This window comes from Euphorbia lathyris, chromosome 4, assembly GCF_963576675.1.
Source record: "Euphorbia lathyris chromosome 4, ddEupLath1.1, whole genome shotgun sequence".
Lineage (NCBI taxonomy): Eukaryota > Viridiplantae > Streptophyta > Magnoliopsida > Malpighiales > Euphorbiaceae > Euphorbia > Euphorbia lathyris.
The window spans coordinates 59,574,086-59,594,131 of NC_088913.1; the positions used below are offsets into that span (position 1 = coordinate 59,574,086).

Sequence of the window (20,046 nt, forward strand, 5' to 3'; positions counted from 1 at the left end):
ATAAATATTAAATAGTAAAACCAATAAATTATTAACTACAATTTAAGTCATATAATAATAACATAAAACTAAGAAATTGTTATTCTTCTTGTTTTTGTACATGTAAAATCGAGTTTTCTTTTATATATTTAAAATAAAGTTTTTTCTCAGCAGTCATGTGAGAAGCAAGCAGACAAAAAAAAGTATTAATTTCTGGAAATTAATCTTGGACGGCTGAACTCAAACCTAATCGCAAGATTTTATGGAAAGAAAGAGAAGAATTTATCTTCGAGATTAAAAATTGGTTGAGTCGCGTATTTATTATGAATTACAGGCTTAATCACTATTTGGACATCGATTGATCCAAGGAATCTTGTCATTTTGATCTATCCAAAATTTTATTATTTGGCCACTGAACTATCCCAATTGGTGAAATTTCAATCCAATTTGGATGGAAACTTAATAGAATTATTGACATATGATGATATTTTGATAACTAAACTTGATAAATTTTAGTTTAGAGATTTGTTTTCTTGTTTTAATCTCATTAATTATTTGGATAAATCAACTTTAAAACGTACGACATATCAAGCTCATATGTTAAAATATCATCACATATCATAAGGAAACAATTTTATCAAGACTTCATCAAAATTAAGTAGAATTTCATCAATTTGAATAGTATATGGTCCAAATGTGACCAAATGATAAATTAGGGGCCAAATATTAAAATTTTAAATAAATCAGAGTCTAAATAACATTTTATACCAAATTACAAATTGTAATTTATAAGTGCATTTCGTCTTGTAATTAAAAAAATAAAAAATTTAAAAATCACTACAATAACAAAATAATAGTTTATACATTGTTTCCGAATATGAAAAAAAGTTCAGAAAAAATCAGTATAGGTGTTGTCAAAAGAAAGAAAAAAATAAGAGAAAAAATGAACTAATAAATGTTGATCCAAAGAATCATCAAAATTGAGTGAAATTTCATCAATTTAAATAGTTTATGGTCTAAATGTGATCAAATAATAAATTAGTGGTCAAATATTAAAATTTTAAATAAATCAGAGTCTAAATAACATTTTACATCAAATTACAATTTATAAGTGAATTTCATCTTGTAATTTATTAAAAATTTAAAAATTTAAAAATAAATACAATAACAAAGTAATAATTTATACATTCATGTTGTCAAAGAAAGAAAAAAAAATAAGAGCAAATGTGAAAAAAAATGCTAATTTAGAGAATCAAACCTTCACTCTTATTAAAATCTCCACTATGTCTTTACCATTCAACCTATTAGTATATTTTGTTATATATTTAAATCTATATAACTCTTAATCATTATTTTTTTAATAATTATCAAATTTAAAAAAAATCCGATCGGAGGCCCCCGTAAGTCGGAGGCCCTAGGCGGCCTCCCCCTAGAGCCGGCCCTGGGTAGCACTCTATCAGGAATATCTGTCTCCACTTCCTCTATAGATCTATTTCCATCACTATAGAATTTTGCTTTCAAGTCACTTTTGTAATCTCGCCATTTCTTGTTAATCGATTTTAGAATCCAACTGTTTAACTCGGGTGGAAACACAAATCGATCCTGCTAAAAAGAAAATGTATGTTCATTACAAAATTTAAATAGTAGCAAACTAAACAAGACAATATTTAAATTACCTTAACAATACATAACATTTTTCGATGGAATGACTCAAAATCTCCATGACTCCATTTAGGGATATATAAAGGTGCAAGTTGTCCATTAGTTGCAATTGTACCTAAAAACGATCCTAAAGTACTTCCTTCCCTTGTGCAAGGCACTCCAAACTTATCCACCTCAATAAAAAAATTTCTCACTAGTGTTCATATTCCACACTGAAGACATTGTAGTCTTTCCTCGCTTCTTATATCTTTTTCCGTCATTATCTAAAACAAAATACGATTGTTGAAATAGAAACCTTCTGCATACTTATATAAAAGGAAATTCATATAAGAAAATCAAAAGCTTAAAAGGTACCGATAACTTCTATGTAATCATTATCATTGATTTGCTTAGCTTGAGATGGAGAATTTTGAATTTCTACTTCTGGCTCATCGTGATCATCATCTGATTCTATTCTTAATTTTCTTAATCGTCGAGGCATCTTCAATGCTGCAAAAATTCTTAAAAAACACAACAATAATTCTCAAAAGTTGAATAAAGATGCAATTGTAATAATAATTCAAATATTTTAAAATAAAAGTAATACTATTGTTTAATATTTAAATCATCTTCAAATATATCAGTACGAACCCAACTAGGACGTTCATCCAATACAAAAGACATACTAATATCATTATCTACCATTTCCTCGTTACCCATATCAAACACATCTCTAGGTGTAACCCTCCTAACTACATACCAAACAGTGTTTTTTGGATCAGAAACATAATAAACTTGCTCAACTTGTGAGGAAAATACATAGGGATCATCTTTAAATTTATGTCCAGTATGTATTAGACGAAAGAATTAACAAGAGTGAATCCAAATTCATCTTGTTTGATACCTATGCCATGATGAACATCAAACCAGTCACACTTGAATAACACTACTTTAAAACTACCATAATAATCCACTTCAACAATATCTCTAATTCTACCATAATACAAGACACCTCCAACTTCAGATGCATTGACCACACCACTATTTTGAGTCACTTTTTGTTCTTCACGAGATGTTGTATGGAATCTAACTCCTTTTCTGATAAAACCGGAAAATCTCTTAGCAACTTTGTTTGGACCTCTACCAAGTGCCTTAATTTCTTCTGAAATGGTTGTATTGTCATTCATTATAAGAACCTATCAAGGTACAAAGTTAATATGTTTAGCTTTGGAATACTTATAAACTTATAAACGTATAAAGTTATCTTATTTTGAAACCATTCATGAAACTTTTCATTGATTATCTTTTGTATCTCACTCTCATCAAGACGAGCATGACGACGCCTTTTTCTCTTTTCCAACCGTATGAATTCACTATATCATGAAAATTTATTAAAACTAACTAATTATATTATTAAATTAATAGGAAAAATGTGCTTACTTCTTAAACGGTTCAATCTCATCACAATGTCGTAAAACATAACGATGTGCTTGAAGCAATGATAAGTCATCCAAGGTAATATTTTATGCTTTTCCAATAGTTTGACTAGCACTTGAAAATAAATATTTGACATTGTCATTCAAAGGAGGATCCGGATTTCTTAAAAGCCGATTAAATCTAGTCTCTACTCCATCCAATTATCTTGAACAAAAAACTAGACATTCTTCAGCTATATACCACTCTGCAATTGATCCTTCTGGATGCGCTCTATTTCTCACGGATGATTTAAAAGGAACAAAACTCCTTCGAAAAGAAAGACTAAATTAGTTGACAAAGACAAGCAATATATATTTAGTAAAAGAAATGACTACCTTTATATAGGATACATCCATCTATATTGCATCGGACCACCCAATTTCACCTCTTCAATTAAATGTACCATCAAATGAACCATTATAGTAAAAAATGAAGGAAGAAATGTCTTCCCCATATTGCATAGTGTTAAAACAATTCGCTCCTGAATTTTTTCAAGCTCTTCAATAACAATAACTTTCAAGCATATTGCTTTAAAAAGGCAGCTACTTCTATAGCAATTATAATCACTTCTTTTGATGGACTACATGTTCGTAAAGCCACGGGAAGGAGTTCTTCAATAAGAATATGACAATCGTGACTTTTTAACCCAATGATTTTGCGTTCTTTAAGATTCACACACCTAGATATGTTTGATGCATAACCATCGGGCAATTTCACACTTTTAAGAACTTGATAGAAAACATCTTTCTCCTTTGATGTCATATTGAAACAAGCTGTAGGCATCCTCTTATTTCTCCCGTTCTCATCCACTTGGGGGTGGAGTTCATGTCTGATATTCATTTCTACAAAATCAAGACGCGCTTTCATGTTGTCCTTTGACTTGTGGTCAAGATTCAATAGTGTGCCAACAAAATTATCACAAATATTTTTCTCTATATGCATCACATCAAGATTATGACGCAAAAGTAAGGGTGGCAATGGGGCGGGGAAAAACCAAAAACTGTGGGGATCCGAACTGATAGGGTCGGGGAAAAACCGAACATTTTGGGTGTGGGGCTGGGGGCGAGGGAAATTTTAGCCCCGAACATTAAAATTGGGCAGGGGTGGGTATTACTATCCCCGAACTGCGGGGATCCGCAAACCGCCCCCGAAAAATCGACCGTAAAATCCCCGCAAAATCCCCAAACAATAAAATAAAATATTATATATCTAAGATAATTAGTATTTAAATGTGATTAAAAAAAGAATCAGTATTCATAAAAAAAAAATTTATCAGTATTGTGATAAGTTAACTAATACTATTATCTACATCTACATCTACAATAATTTAATTTAGTTTTATTGCTACTCTTAGTATATCATATTTATATAAATATACCAGTACTGAATGCTGAGTTTTTTAGTATATCAGTACTTTAATTTTGTTTTATTGCTACTCTGGGTACATGTATTTAGATATATCAGTACTGAATGCTAACTTTTTTTATTATATCAGTACTAATACTGAATGCTAAGTTTTTTTTTATTATATCAGTACTTTAATTTTGTTTTAGTACTGCTCTAAAGTTATATTTTATAATTTCATTTTATTGTTGTTCTAAATTAATATTTTATACCAATAACACGTGGTGAATTTTAAATTTGGGGGATTGAGTAATTTTTTAATTTGGGAATTTTTTTAAAATTTTATTTGGGGATTCCCCGAAACCCGTGGAGAACCGTGCGGGCGGGTGTGGGTGCTAAAAAATCCCCGAATATTTTTTTGGGATTCCCCGAAACCGCCCCCGAAAATATTGGGGGCGGAATGGGGGATGCAAAACCGCCCCCGCCCCGCCCCGTTGCCACCCCTACGCAAAAGGTTGAATTCCCAATATGGTAGTATATAAAAAATACTTTTCTTCTTCCACCATTTTTGTGTATATACTGATGTAAATTCAATGTCATCTAACTGTCTTACCACATCAGTACCACTAGCTCGTAAAGGAATCTTTCTGTGCTCCTCTATGCCACCAAAAAATTCCTTTTGATAACGAAATGGATGACCATCAGGCAACCACCGATGGTGACCCATGTAGCAATGTTTGCCACTATTTCATAACCATTTTGAATCAGTTGATTCCCCACAACAAGGACATGCAAACTCACCTTTCGTGCTCCATCCAGACAAATAAGCATAAGCAGGGAAGTCATTTATGGTCCACATCAATGTTGCACGCATATTAAAATATTGTTTAGTAGAACCATCATAAGTTTGTACCCCTTCCCATAATAGCTCTAGCTCTTCAATTAGAGGTTGTAAGTAAGTATCAATGTTATTTCCTGTACCTTTAGGTCCTGGAATGATCATTGATAAGATCAAAGAAGACTGTTTTGTACAACTCCAAGGTGGCAAGTTATAAGTGATCAACACAACAGGCCACGTGTTATAAGATGTGCTCATGGTTCTGAAGGATTAAAACCATCACTGGAAAGAGCAAGCCTAATATTCCTAGCATCAGAAGCAAAATCGGGATATCGAGCATTGAATGCTTTCCAGGCTTCTCCATCCGCTGGATGCCTAAGTAACCCATCCTTCTTGCGATAGTCTTCATGCCATCTCATATCATTCGATGTTTTTGATGAGAAAAACAACCTCTTCAACCTAGGAATCAAGGGGAAGTACCCCAGAATTTTTGCAGCTTTCTTTTTTCCTTTGGTAGAAGATGTCTCAACATCACTAACACCAGCAACATTTTCTTTTCTTTCTTTCATTACCCATCGAGATGATCCATATTTACTACACAATTCTTCATTTTTTCTCTCTCCCCAAAATAATGTGCAATGATTTGGGCAAGCATCAATTTTTTCATAATTGAGACCCAACGTTTGAATTATTTTTTTAGATTGATAATATGATTTGGGCAACAATACACCTTCAGGAAATGCATCAAGCAACAAATCCAATAACATACTAAATGATTTCCCCGTCTACCCATTCAAACATTTGAGATGATACAAGTGCAATATGAAAGATAATTTAGAGAAACTCTTACACCCTGGATAGAGTTCTTCATTAATATCTTTTAGCAAAGTCTTAAACTCATCGTCATCAATTCCAGTGTTTCGTCCGAGATCCTCTTCTCCATCACTTTCCTCATTTGCCTCTACGGTTCCTATTTCACATCTTACTCCATCCATACTTAACACCTCTTCACTAACTTGATCTACAACCTCCAAGGCATCACGCAATAACATTTCCATGTTATCTGGTATGCTAGTGTTACTCTGCATACTACATTCTTGCACATGTTCGACATTGAACTGATGTGTAGCACTTGAAAAAAGTGAAGAAGGTAAGTTGGTATATTCCCCCCCATGAAATACACATCTAGTGTATACTTTAAGAAAACCATCACATATCAAATGTTCTCTTACTTTTACGACTATTTGAAAAGAACAATTAACGCATTTAACACAAGGGCACATGATTTTCCCATTTTCAGAACCATTTCGGAATGCGAATTTAATAAAATTCTCTACTCCTCTTCTATATTGACTACTAGATCTAGGTTGATTTATCCAAGTTTTATCCATTCCTATATAATACAACGAAGAATGGAATAGAACAGGCAGAACATGTTATAGCCAGAATGAAAAGAGCTGAGGGAAGAAAATGAAAAGAGCTTTAGTAATAAGTACCTCCAACAAAGAACTTAGTAGCTATGTCGCGACTGCAAATGAAAAGAGCTGAGGGAACCAAAAGAAAAGAGCTTTAGTAATGTAGATCCCTGCAACTTGAAAACAACTTGCATCAACGTAATTAGGAACATCTCAACCCAACCTGGATTTCTCAAGCATACATATGCATATATAATATAATAATATAAAATAACCTGTAGGGATTATACAAGAAGTCCAGGAACTTAGTTGACTACGATATTCTGTTTATAGAAATAGGTTTGTGTGATTTCTTTTCACCCAGATTGATAATTGTTTTTAGATGTTTGTTTTGAAAGAAAAGGTTTGCATATAGCAAAAGCAATGGGAAAGTTTTTATGCTTCATTAATGATTAAAACTATACAACTTGATACAAAGTGATATAAAACATACAGATTAAGAAAAACAAAATTGATATCCAAATTGGTAACATCCTAGGGAAATTCGGATTACCAAAACAAATTGAGTTTGTGAGGAATTGTTTGCTAAATATATCGGCAGAGAAATGCCCAATTGCTTTTGATACCATGTAAATAAGGTCTAACTAATTCTAGAAGGTAGCTTGGTATGTTTAATCTCAACTGTTAATTATGCCTTAGAAGATTTGGTGGCATCTTACATGTAAATAAGGTCTAACTAATTGAGTTTTTATAATTTGTTACTTTCTCTATCTATTTATGCTACTATTTGTGGGTTCAAAGGTCTTCCCTTTAAGTATCCAGGCAGCAAATAAACATTGGAGCATTTTTGTGATATGTCAGATGAAGGGCTGCTAGCAAAAATTGAAAAAGTTTGAACATGTACAATTCCTTGAACAATTGGAAAATTGAAAAATTGGAGCATTCCTTGAACATGTACAATCCTAATCTTCTTGTGTCAATTGAAAAAGTTTGAGTTGGTGGCGTCATGTCCAATTTTGAAGTCTACTAAATCAGCAAATAAGAATGCTAAAAGTCCAAAATTATCAAGTTTTTAACAGAAAAAAAAAACAAGTATAGGTATGTAATTATGTATGAAGTTAATTAAATACTCCATAGTTCCTGGTGAGGAAATTACTGTACTAGTGACAAGTTTTTATAACATATTACTTTTCATCAATAGATTTCTTGTGTATACTTGATCTATATCTCCTATAAGAAAGCTGAGCAGCAATAGATAATCAATAAAACAACCAGTGGAATGATTAAATTTAAATTTTGCATATTATAAAATTGGCAAAACTAAATAAAATAAATGATAGATTATCAACTGAACAAGTTAGAAATTTGTAAGAAAGTGGTGGAGGATGAGTTGGGTTGGTTAGCTAACCTTCAAAATTCACAATCTAAATACCAGCTATATATATAAATATGGAAATGTTTGAATAGAAGAACTTAAAGCAAAAATGAAGCAATATGTCATCTCATAGTCACTGTATATATCGAAAAAGGGGGATTCACAACCAAATAAGAAACACTAGGAATGGCCAAAATAATGAACCCAAAAAGAATACTATATACTCTGCTCATTCTGCTCAAAACACAAACATAACTCAGATTAAAAGAATGACTAAATTGACCATTCGTTTGTATTCAGAAGAATAGTAATGAATAAGCAACAAATTAACAATAGCATTGTCGTCACATTTTTCGACTTAACATTTAAACAACAAAGTAAGATTCCAACACATGAACTTATTTGACCTGAGATTATGCAGACAGAGGTCGGTTTTTACTAACTTTAAGAGTGGATTCAGTTAATAAGCAATCTAATTAGATAAATAAGCACCTAAAAAATGGGCTTACCTTATTGGAAGAAAAATAATCAGTGCATTTCCTGTAGCAGAAACCAACAGACGATATTAGATAAAATATGCCAAATTAAGCCTCAAATTAGTACTAAAATCTTTCACAATTTACCTCTAGTATAGACAATGACATTTCATCCATTGGCTTCCTCATTGAATCTCAAATTAAAATATCCATAATATTCCAAATTTCAACCCGTTGGCCATTCAGGTTGGATTTCAATTCGTTCTCTACAAATATTTCAAAATTTCTGAATACAAACGAATGTCAGAATAAGCACATAAACACTCAATAGAAACAACAAATTAACAAGAAGAATAACAATGAATAAGCTAATAGATGTTACCATCCCATGTCTCTGATGAAGTTACAATTAATTAGTAAAACCCCAATTTCCAACAGAAAAAACAGAGTAAGCATCTCAAACCCAAGCAGTGTAGTAGATATTTCTAGAAAAACAAAAAAAAACGAGGTTGGGAAGAGATAGAGATAGAATAGACACAAACCTCCATAACTAACAACGATAGCAGATATAGCGATAGCAGCGATATCAGATAGCAGATAGTAGAGAATTAAGAAAATCGTGAATCTGAGAGGAGAGGAGAGGAAGAGGAAGTAATTTGCGAACTAGATACAGCGATAGCAGATAGCAGATCCCATGTATGCGGCTTGAGTGGTGAAAATCGAGAAGTTCTGAGTTTGCCTTGACTTAGAAAGATGAAGAAAATAACCTAATTGCTCATGGGCTTTCATATAGTATCATTTAATTAAAGCCCATAGGGGCAGTTTTTAATTTAGCCACAACAATAGATGGCCCAAAGCCCATTGGGGCACTCAATCAAAGTGCTGCTACAAAAAGGCCACTAAAGCCCTATTTTTTGTAGTGTATATGATTCCGCTATTATGATGTTGATAATCTCATCTAGCTATAAAATTGATATTGTTGAATTAAGAAAGTTTTTGAAAATTTTGAATGGCTTTGAACTTTGATTGCGTGAAGGAGGTCATTAAACCATAACAATCTTCTAACTCAGAGTCCAACCGATGAGATTACGACTACGGTCTTTCATCTGAATTCTGCTAGTGCGCTTGGCTCGGACGGTTTGAGAGGTACTTTTTTTACCAAGGTTTAGGGGATATTATAGTTGTCAATAAGCCTTTGTTTGGGAGTTTGGAGGTTAATAGAGGTGATAGTTAAAGGAGGTAATGAAAAGGGAATGGAAGTGATGGAAAGGAAAGTTAAAAATTAACCTTGTTTGGGAGTTTATATGATGTAAATGAGGTTAAATTTTTTAACTTCGTTTGGGAGTTTAAATATGGAGGGGAAGAAATGTTAAATTTACTCTGCAGAGTTTAAAAAACTTTACGTTACTCACATTAACTCCCAATTTGGAGGTTAGAGTTTGGAGGTTAGAGGAAGTAAACATTTAACCTCATTAACCTCTATTTACTCTCAAAAAATAACTCCTAAACAAAGTTAACTTAATACTTAACCTTCCATTTACTCTCATTAACCTCCTCCCAAACAAGGGCTAAGGGTGTTGATGAGATTTAGTATTTGGCAAACTATTCGAGCAGGGTTAGATCAAAGTTAGATGAAAGATGGATTCGAGTGGGCCTGGCTCGAGTAGTTTGTGGGTCTATTTTTCAGCAAAAAAGTCTTTCTACTTTGGTGTGTTGTCCCTTTGACCCCGACTTCATCCACCATTCATCTCCTCACATGTGGTCGACTAGATACCTGCATCACAGAGTCGGTTAACTAAAGCATAAACATAAGAATGTACAATAAATGGAAAGTCGAAAGAAAAAGGGAAACTTCAAAACAAAGAAAATTTCCATCCAAACTCAAAAAAATTAAGCACAATATACGCCATAAATGAAGAAAAGAAATCATGATTGGCAACTACACTATATCGATGGAGGAAAACCACGGCATGTGTGTATAACCATGGTGATGGAGCATGATGTCGGTGGAGAAGGACGCTAGTGGAGTAAGACGGAGAACGGGTGGTTCTGGTTTGGAACTGTCTTGGTGATCTAGCAGAAGAAACTATTTCTATTTGGAATTCTGTTTTGTGTTTTTGATGCGGTCGAATATTGAGCAATTCATAAATTCTACCAAGTTTTAAAGTGTCGAATTTTTGTATTCTCGAACCCTACTATAATTAGAAACGGGCCAACGGTGAAAACTCATACAGCTTTTGTATGGCCCCACCCTCGTTTGGCCAAATTCCACTGTTCAGGGCCTCAAAATCGCGAATTGGTGTTATTTAAACAAACACCTAAAAGCACCATATTAAGATGTGGGTGTTCTAAATGATATCTTAAAAGGAAGTTATGGATATCATTATATGTTTCCCTAATGAGAACAATTGGTTTGTTGCTAACTATTCTGAAAAGAGTACTCCTCATTTGAAGAAAGTTAGTGGGAGAAGATTTTTTAAACTTAGATCTTCAAAAGGTAGTTTGTTGATTATATCTAGTTCACTAGGTTATGAAGATAGATATAATCAGTAAACATCTAAATTTATATAAGTCGCATGATTAATTGAAATTGATATGAGACTTGCCTAAAGTAAGAAAAATAGTGGGAACACATAATTGTTCTTTGCATGGAAAGACTTAGCTAATTAGATTTTCAGTACATCGAATTGTGAATCCAATTTCTTGGAGAAATAAAAGATTAGATGGATTGATACTCTCGAACCATAATTAAAGCTAAAAGATGTCATAAAGTATATAACGGATGTGTCAGTCTGTTTGTAGGTTTAAATCAGCATGTCATTATTAAATCTATTTAGAATACTGAGTTTGTTGTTGCGTTGGATGCAACAAGTTAGTTTGGATCAGAAGTGAGTTAATTACTGAGTTGGGAACAAATATTTATTTTTGTGTTATTTCTTCCTAGTCAGGGTACACATCTTTATGTGATGGAAACGGAACAAGTGCACAAGCATGGAAGTTTCGGGCATGATAACCAAAATCTAAACACATATTTAGGGGATTTTGTCTTAATAGAATGGATTCGATTGGAGAATAAAGACCGACAAAGTTGATTCAGATAGTATTGTCGAGGATCAAATAATGGAATGATTGGATCAGCCTTAAGCATGATGGTCATGTTAGGTCAATAAGGATAGAACCTTGCTTAGTGTAAGTGGGAGATTGTTGGAATATGTCCAAGTCTCAAGACTTTATATCAAAAGCACAAATGCAGTAAATACATACATTCTTGCCGCTTTTTTCCATTTAAATCAAAGAGAATAAACTAGAAGAATGAGGAATAAAAATGGAGTTTGCAGATGTTGAAAAGCATAAGATAAATCAAGTTCGCAAATGCAGAGAAGAAGAAGATGAAGGTAAAAAAAAGCGTTAAATGTTATATATATATATATATATATATATATATATATATATATAAGGTAGTATGGATAATTCCTAAATGAAAGAATCTATATATGTGACGTGTTTTGTAATGGGTTTAAATATATGAATGGACCTTCAATTTGACCCGGTTTTGTAATTTTTCCTAAATTAAATATAAGTGCATCTATCTACGAATCTAGCGTAAACAAAAAATAAGGCTATAAAGATTGACACAAATTTATTTCATTACAAATTATCTTATTTATGTTAAATAAATTAAGGGTTAATTGCAAATAACTACCATGTGGTTTGGCCGATTTGTGATGTGGCACCTGTGGTTTTTTTTTTTTTACAAACACAACTTTATGTTATCACCGTTAACAAAATCAAGGAAAGCAGCACCACTGTTAAATCACATGGGCAATTTCGGGTAAAAAAAATTGACTTTTTTTTACTTTTTTGGTTGACCTTCTTCTTCTTCTTCTTTCTTCTGGAATTCCAGATGTTGAACGTCTGGATTTTCCAAATGTTCATCACGTCTGGATTTTCCAAACGTGAAGTTCACATCTGGAAATTCCAGATGTGATGAATGTCTGGAATTTCCAAATGTTCTGAAATTTTCAGAATTCAGAATTTAAAAAAAAATAGAAGAAAAGGAGAAAAAAAAAGGAAGATGAAGATGAAGAAGTAGAAAAGAGAGGAGGAGGATGAAGAGGAAGAACAATGGAAGAAGAAAGAGAGAGTAGGAGAGAGACAAAGAAAGAAAAATCAAAAAATCAAAAATAAAAATCGTTTTTCTCATAATGTCCTGTGCCACATCAAGAACTTAACAGAATCCATACATTTGTCTTGTGTTTGCAAAAAAAAATAATACACATATACCACATCATAAATCTGTCAAAACACATGGTAGTTATTTGTAATTAACCCATAAATTAATTATTAATTCATTCTATGATGTGACGTTTTCTTTGACGGTTAGAGTAATTTTTTTCCACACTTTGACATTCAGAAAAAACTTATCTCATCTGTATATTGTCTGACCTCCATGTTACATAAACCTATATAGAAGAGTATTTTTTGGACCCTTTTTTCCTTCGGCCCTAGGTACCCCTCCTGCCCAGACCAGAAACGGGGCTAATCATATTCTGAAAATTTTTATTCTTTAACTATTTTATTTTGAGGTCATTTAGATTTTATTTAGTTGGAAAACAGAATTTGAATGTTTAGAGAAAAAAAAACCACTACAACTTATGTTTTTGAAAAATAAAAATTATGATTCTATAATAAATATGGTTATAAACAACTTTAATTCTTTCAACTTTTCATCATCAGTAATAATTTTGAGAATTTATTGAGAAATTGATTAAAAGTTAATGACTATAATATTAAGTTTGGTGAATTTTATGTTAATATCCATACAAATTAGTAAAGTTGAGTTGGAATAGGTGTAATTTACGGCAAATTATTAGAAGCATCCGGATCTCCATGTCACTCGGAGGACCTTCCATATATATTTTGACACGTGTAACATAGACCACGTATATTATAAAAGGCCACACTATTTTAATTATTACGTAGGGTCACAATACACGTGTCCAAATGTGAATTGGAGGTCCTTCGAATGACATGGAAGACCCGGTGCTTTAATTTAGAGTGCATTATTCTAAAATTTTACCAATACTTTGGAATTTTGGTCTTTTTCTATCCTCCGTCACTGCTTTCCCTTTGTCAGTTTCTTCAATTTCTCTGCACCTTCCTTTACATCTTTGACACGGACAGAACTGCAATCTTCCAAAACCAAAATTACTAAACAAATACAAACCTAAAACTAAATTGAATTCCTTTTCAGTTGCTTTCCGTGTCACCGCCGGCCACCACCCACAACGGCGGTTCCTTCTTCCTCCAGAAAGTCTCCTCATGTGCAGATCAAAAAAGAGCACTGACGTAACCCCCTCTCTCACCCCCAAATCTCACCGGTCTAAATCATCTTCTTTTGCAAATCCTTCTTCTTCTTCATCCATCAATTACCCCCTATCTTCATCATCTTCCATTAATTTCTCTTCAACCTATAACAATAAATACAAGGACAATTCTAAGTCTTCATCTTCCTCTTCCATCTCAACCAAACCATCTCGCAAAAATATTGAAGCTTCCTTACCAGAAAACCCAAATATTTACGATTTTGCTGAAATCTGCAGAGCCACAAATAATTTCCTATCCAATCCTTTCTCTTCTTCCTCTTCCTCCTCCTCTTGGCGCTGTCAAATTCGTCAGAAAGAAGTCATTCTCTTCCGTAGGAAATTCCGCCACCGTGAACCAATCGAACTGCCTGAGCTTCAGCAGCGGCTGTCCACCATCTGCAGAAGTCACCACAGCAGCTTGATCAAGCTCCTAGGTGCCGCAATTTCAGGAAATTATATATATCTCGTGTATGATTACATTCAGGGGGCTGATTTAGCTAATTGTCTAAGAAATCGACAAAACCCTAACTACACAGTACTCTCGACATGGCTATCACGGATGCAGATTGCTACAGATATCGCCCATGGACTTGAATACATTCACCATTGTACAGGTTCGAATTCGGGGCTTGTGCATAACCATATAAAGAGTTCAAGCATTTTAGTGACTCAAGACACATTGAATGCGAGAATCTGTCATTTCGGGACGGCGGAGCTGTGTGGGGAAATCGAAAATCAGGAGATGAAAAGCTTAACTAGATCGAACAGTAAAGGAACGAAGATCGAAGGGACGAGAGGGTATATGGCGCCGGAGTTTCAATCGAGCGGATTAGTGACGGAGAAATGCGATGTGTATGCTTTCGGAGTGGTGATTTTGGAGCTGGTTTCAGGGGAGGAGGTGTTGAGGTATGTGTTTGATGAAAAGAGTGGAGGAATTGAGAGAATTAGTTTGATTGAAAGGGCAAGAGAAGTGATGGTGGAAGGTGGAAATGGAGTGAGGGGGTGGGTTGATAGGAGATTGAAGGATTCATATCCGGTGGAAGTGGCGGAGAAGATGGTGTTGGTTGGATTGGGATGTGTGGAGGAGGAAGCAGAGAAGCGGCCGGATATGGAACAGGTTGCTGTTATAGTGTCGAAATTGTATTTGGATTCTAAGAATTGGGCTGATAAATTTGAAGTGCCAACTGATTTCTCAGTTTCTATGGCTCCTCGCTGATTATCTATAGTTTGCAGCTGTGTTGTTCGGAAACGGAGATTGAAAAGGAAGATGAGATCTGAAAGTTTAGTTTGCTCCGGGAGGAAGAGAGTGCGTGAAGAAAGAGTGATTTTGACATTGTTGCTGATTGATTTGTTTTTTTTCTGCACTTGTAGCTAGAGATATTATATATGTAGGTATTTTTATCTTTTGACCATTTTTTTCTTCTAAATTATTATTACATCTATTAATCGACTGTTAGTCAAATATTTGTTAGGTGATTATCTTTTTTTAATATATGATTTGATTAGGTAATTTTACAGATCTGTTTAGTAAAATTTAATTTAATTTAATTTTAATTTTATATAAAATTTAATTTTATGGTAAAACTTTTATTTAAAGTTAATGGTTAGTAATTAAAGAAAATGGAGCAATAACTAATCGAAAAAAGCTTATTTTTTGTGTAAATTATACTCATGGTCACTGAACTTTACCCATTTTCACATTATGGTTATTTAACTTCATTTCTTTTCGGTATGGCCATTAAACTTTACATTTTTTGACATTGGTGGTCACTCAATTTTAACTAACTTTTCAAAATGACTGTTAACGATCGTTAACGACCTTAAAATAAAAATATTCAAAAAAATAAAGTTGTTCAGAACGACATTTACTATGAAAATTATCATAGTCATTTCTGTTAACGATCGTCAGCCATGACATCATTCTGATGCATTTTAACCACTGAAATTATCGAAATGACCTAATTAAATCAAAACTCAAAATTGAGTGCTTTTATTGAGACAAATTGAAGTTAAGTGACCATTTTGAGACAACCATGTAAGTTCAGTGACCAACGATGCATTTAACCCCATTTGGACACAATAAGCTCTTTTAAACATCTCTTCACCAAACACTTCTATTAGAAATTTGACTAATCAAAACCTCTAAATTGGCTCAAACCTTAATTTTACCCCAAAAAAAAAATCTCTTTATCAAAAAGGTCCTTGTATACATTGCTAATAATAAAGGAAAATTCATGATTTAGATTTTAGTGTCATAAGCTTTTAATTTTTATTTTAATACATGTAAAAATACCCTCTTCATATTTAGGAGTATTTTTACCCTTAACCTTAACAATCAAGAGTAATTTTATCCCTAACGTTGGCAAGTTGGATTAATTTGAAAAATAATTTATTATATTGCCTTTGACTTGTTACATGTACGTAATTTTTATTACTCATTACGTTTCATATTACATCTTCTAGAATCCTATGAGACAAAAGATTACTCCCAGGATTTGGATTTCTTAAGGGACAAGGAATCCTAGCTGTAAGGATTTCTAAAGAGGTGACAAACTCTAAACTTAAATAAATACTATAAATAGACAGATATTGGCACAAGGTTCGGTACGTTAACTATTATCTCAAAAACCTATTCTTGCTCTCTTATTCGGTCATAAATCATAAATTGACTTAGGCTCTAGAGGAGGTTTGTGAGACTCCGGCCCCGTCTGACCTACATATTGTTTTGTAGGTTCACTACGACGTCAGACCATTATCGCGGCTTTGACGCGTAAGCCCAATTGAGTAACAAGTTATCATTGGTGCAGTAAGCGTGGAGTCTAGTTGTCAATGATTTATCAGAATATTCAGCGATGGCACAATCCAATCGGGTTCATTTAGAGATTCACCGAAATAACGATCAGGAAGGCAATTATCGAGCAGAATCCCAGCCCCAATTAGATCCTCAATACCAACTTCTAGCGAAAGAGGTGTCCCGGAGGTTCACCCATAACCTAGTGGCCATGCAAAAGGAGATGGCTGATCTCCGACAGCAATTACGAAAAGCGAAAGAGGGCGAGTGGGAAAAACTCGTCTAGGTGGAAGAATCTGGTAAGGAGTCCACCAGGACCCCTAGGGTATATTCCCAAAGCACGTCTCCTAAGAGAAGGTATTCCCGATAAAGAAGTTTATCTCCCAAGAGAAGATATTCCCGATCAAAAAGCCCACCAATGGATCATGCGAAGCCAAAAGACCCTAGGGAAAAAAGAAAAGACTGAACCCATAGGCGAAGCAAATATTGTTCCCTGTCAAAGCCTCTAAGCAATCGTCATAGGAAGTCAGAACCTGAAAAGACGAAGGCAAAAGACGATACACCACTCAGCAAAGATGATATACCGGAACTCCTTAAAAAGAATGCTTTGTGTAAATCTGACTCTCAGGACGGATATTCTGATTTGGCGGAGATAAACACACATTTGTCCAAAGAAATCCAACGACAGCCAATGCTTCGAGGATTTTGAGTTCTGACCTTTGGTTAGCATGGTGCAGTGGGAGACCCTGTCACCCACGCCAAGAACTTTCAGAATGAAAGTGACCACGTAAACTGACATCATCATGTGCCGCATCTTCCCTACAACGCTAAAAGAACCTGTAGCATTTTGGTATGAGCAGGTCTTGCCTGAGTCGATCTGCAACTTCAACCAAATGGCGCAATGGTTCGTAAATCACTTCATCACATCGATTCTAGTGGGGGAAACCATGTTAGATAACAATCGAGCGATACAAACTGAAGGGGAAACGTTGGCCCAATTTATTGAGAAGTTCCAGGCATTGGTACTTCAGGTTAAGGAATTCAGTGCTGGTGGGGCTATTAATGCCATGGCTAGTAATTATCGAAGTAGTGCACCTCAGCAAAACATCTTTAGTGCTAGGCCGAGGGACTTTCAAGATCTTATAAAGAGAGCTCACAATTATACTCGGTGGGACGAGCATAAGCCTTATCCTTTGCTTCGAAAAGAATCAGTCCCAGGCAACGACAAGCCTTTTAGAGATAAAGACAGGAAAAACTGAAGCACTAATAGGCCTTGGGAGCAAAGGGATAAGCCACAACTTACCTTTAACGCTCCTGGGAGGAGATGCTCTTTTGGGTAGAGGATAATAAGATGTGAATCGAATATCCACCTAAACTCAAAAAGGGTCGAAGCAACAGAAAGTATTCTCGCTTTCACAAGAGCGAAGGATATGAGACGGAAGATTGTAGGCAGCTGGCTATTGAATTATAAAAGATGGCTGAAAGTGGTAAGCTAGACTATTTCCTCAAAAAAAATATGGAGAGGATATCAAGAATGAGAAAGAAAAAAAAGCAAGATAGCCGAACCCCTCATGGTGTGATAAATGTAGTTACAAGAGGTTCACGAACCAAAGGGAAGCGGGAAGAAAGTGTCGTCTTCAAAATCAAAGAGCAACACTCGGACTTTTTTCTTCAGCAGCCTCAAAAATAGACCCAATGAGGGGCATGATGATGCGTTGGTGATCGAGATGCTAAGTAATGACTATAAGATTAGGAGAGTCTTTATAGACACAAGAAGCTCTATCAACATCATTACCTGAAGAATATTTGAGGGTCTCAGCATCAAAAGAGGAAAGTTGGCCGAAGTTATGCCACCTTTGATGGGGGTCAGTGGCCACACGGTCCCCTTGCTTGGTAGCATCTGTTTAGAAGTGGAGATAGGTGATGCGGGACCAAGGTGGCGAAGCAAAGCGGAGTTCTTCGTAGTAGACGCTACACTCCCATACAACACGATTATAGGAAGACCACTTCTATGCGATTTGCTAGGAGCTTTGTCTATCAGGAATTTAGCTTGACAAATACCCACGAGCGAGGGCATGGCCATCGCCCGAGGCAACCCATTAGTGGCATGTTGGACGTATATGGCCTCCATTGGTATAAAGCCAGGTAGTGAAGATCAACAAGAGGAGATAACACCCTCATATATCAATTCATGCTCTGCCGTCGTATATAAGAAGATAGAAAAAATAAAAAGAAGTAACTACAAATAGGGGTAAGCATGGTCTGGTTTGTTCCAAAAATCGAACCGAACCAAATAGGACAAACTAAATAGGACTAATTTTTATGATCCGAACCAAACTAAATTTTAGTTCTGTTTGGTCTGGACCGAAACGCATGTCTAAACTCAATAAGGATTCTGTGAATTTTATTTGTCACTTTATAATAAAAATATAATATGTTATAATTATTGTTTGTTTAATTTTGTGAATGATTATGGATAAAAATTCAACATGTCAATAATATAGTTGAATTTTTTTAATTAATAATGTTAGTGGTAGGAGAAGATCTAAGCAAATTTGGAAGAATGTGATGAGGAAAATATGGTAGTGGATAGAGCGGAGTGGAATGAGAGAATTTATATCGCTGATACTACTTGATTTTATGGTTTCATATGACCGTTTATATTAACCGATCCTAAATCATTTCGGAACTAAGGCTTTATTATAGTTGTTGAATGTTAGTTGTTGGACTTGTTGTTATTGTCAAACTTAGTTTGTTTGATTTTACATAGCTTGGTGTTGGATAATGCAAGCTTTATTCATTTTGTTAGGATTATTATTTATTTAATTTTGTTTTATTTAAATAAAGTAGTACCAATTTAATTTTTTTTTAGTAAATTCATGTAATAATAATAATTCCACAATATCAAAAAAAAATTCTTTTTAAGATTGAGATTAGTGGGGTGTCTGGATTGAGATTAGTAGTAAGTGTGATATACCAAATAATCTACCATGAAGAAGGCTTATAAGTTGGTTGTCAAGGAAGGCTTCTGAAAAATCTCTTAAATCTCCTATTAGAAGAGTTGCTTTTGCAGCAACTGTGTATTGGGTGTGGTTGACTAGGAATGAAATTGCTTTTGATAATGGTATTTTTTGTAAGGATCAAATTGTTAGGCCAATGTCTTTAAATGTAAAAATAAGATTATGTAAATCTCAGCTCAATCTTCCAGCTTGCTGTGGACCAATTGGACCTAAATGTATGAGTTGTCCTTTAATCACTGTATCAATTTGTTAGCGGTTAATAAGATTTTTTGATGTTTCCATACAAATAAAATAAATAATTCCACAAAGGTATCATAGTGAATAA

At 34.2% G+C, this 20,046-nt stretch overlaps 1 long non-coding RNA gene across 1 annotated transcript; it reads right to left on the reverse strand.

The window, feature by feature from the left end:
* Window positions 1-1,261: 1,261 nt before the first annotated feature.
* LOC136227192 (uncharacterized) lies at window positions 1,262-11,860 on the reverse strand. The gene is made up of 6 exons (XR_010687981.1): window positions 8,692-11,860; window positions 8,578-8,608; window positions 6,775-6,822; window positions 1,996-2,141; window positions 1,656-1,904; window positions 1,262-1,581 (listed from the first exon to the last, which is right to left on the reverse strand). It is a non-coding gene; the product is annotated as an uncharacterized lncRNA (long non-coding RNA).
* Window positions 11,861-20,046: the final 8,186 nt, after the last annotated feature.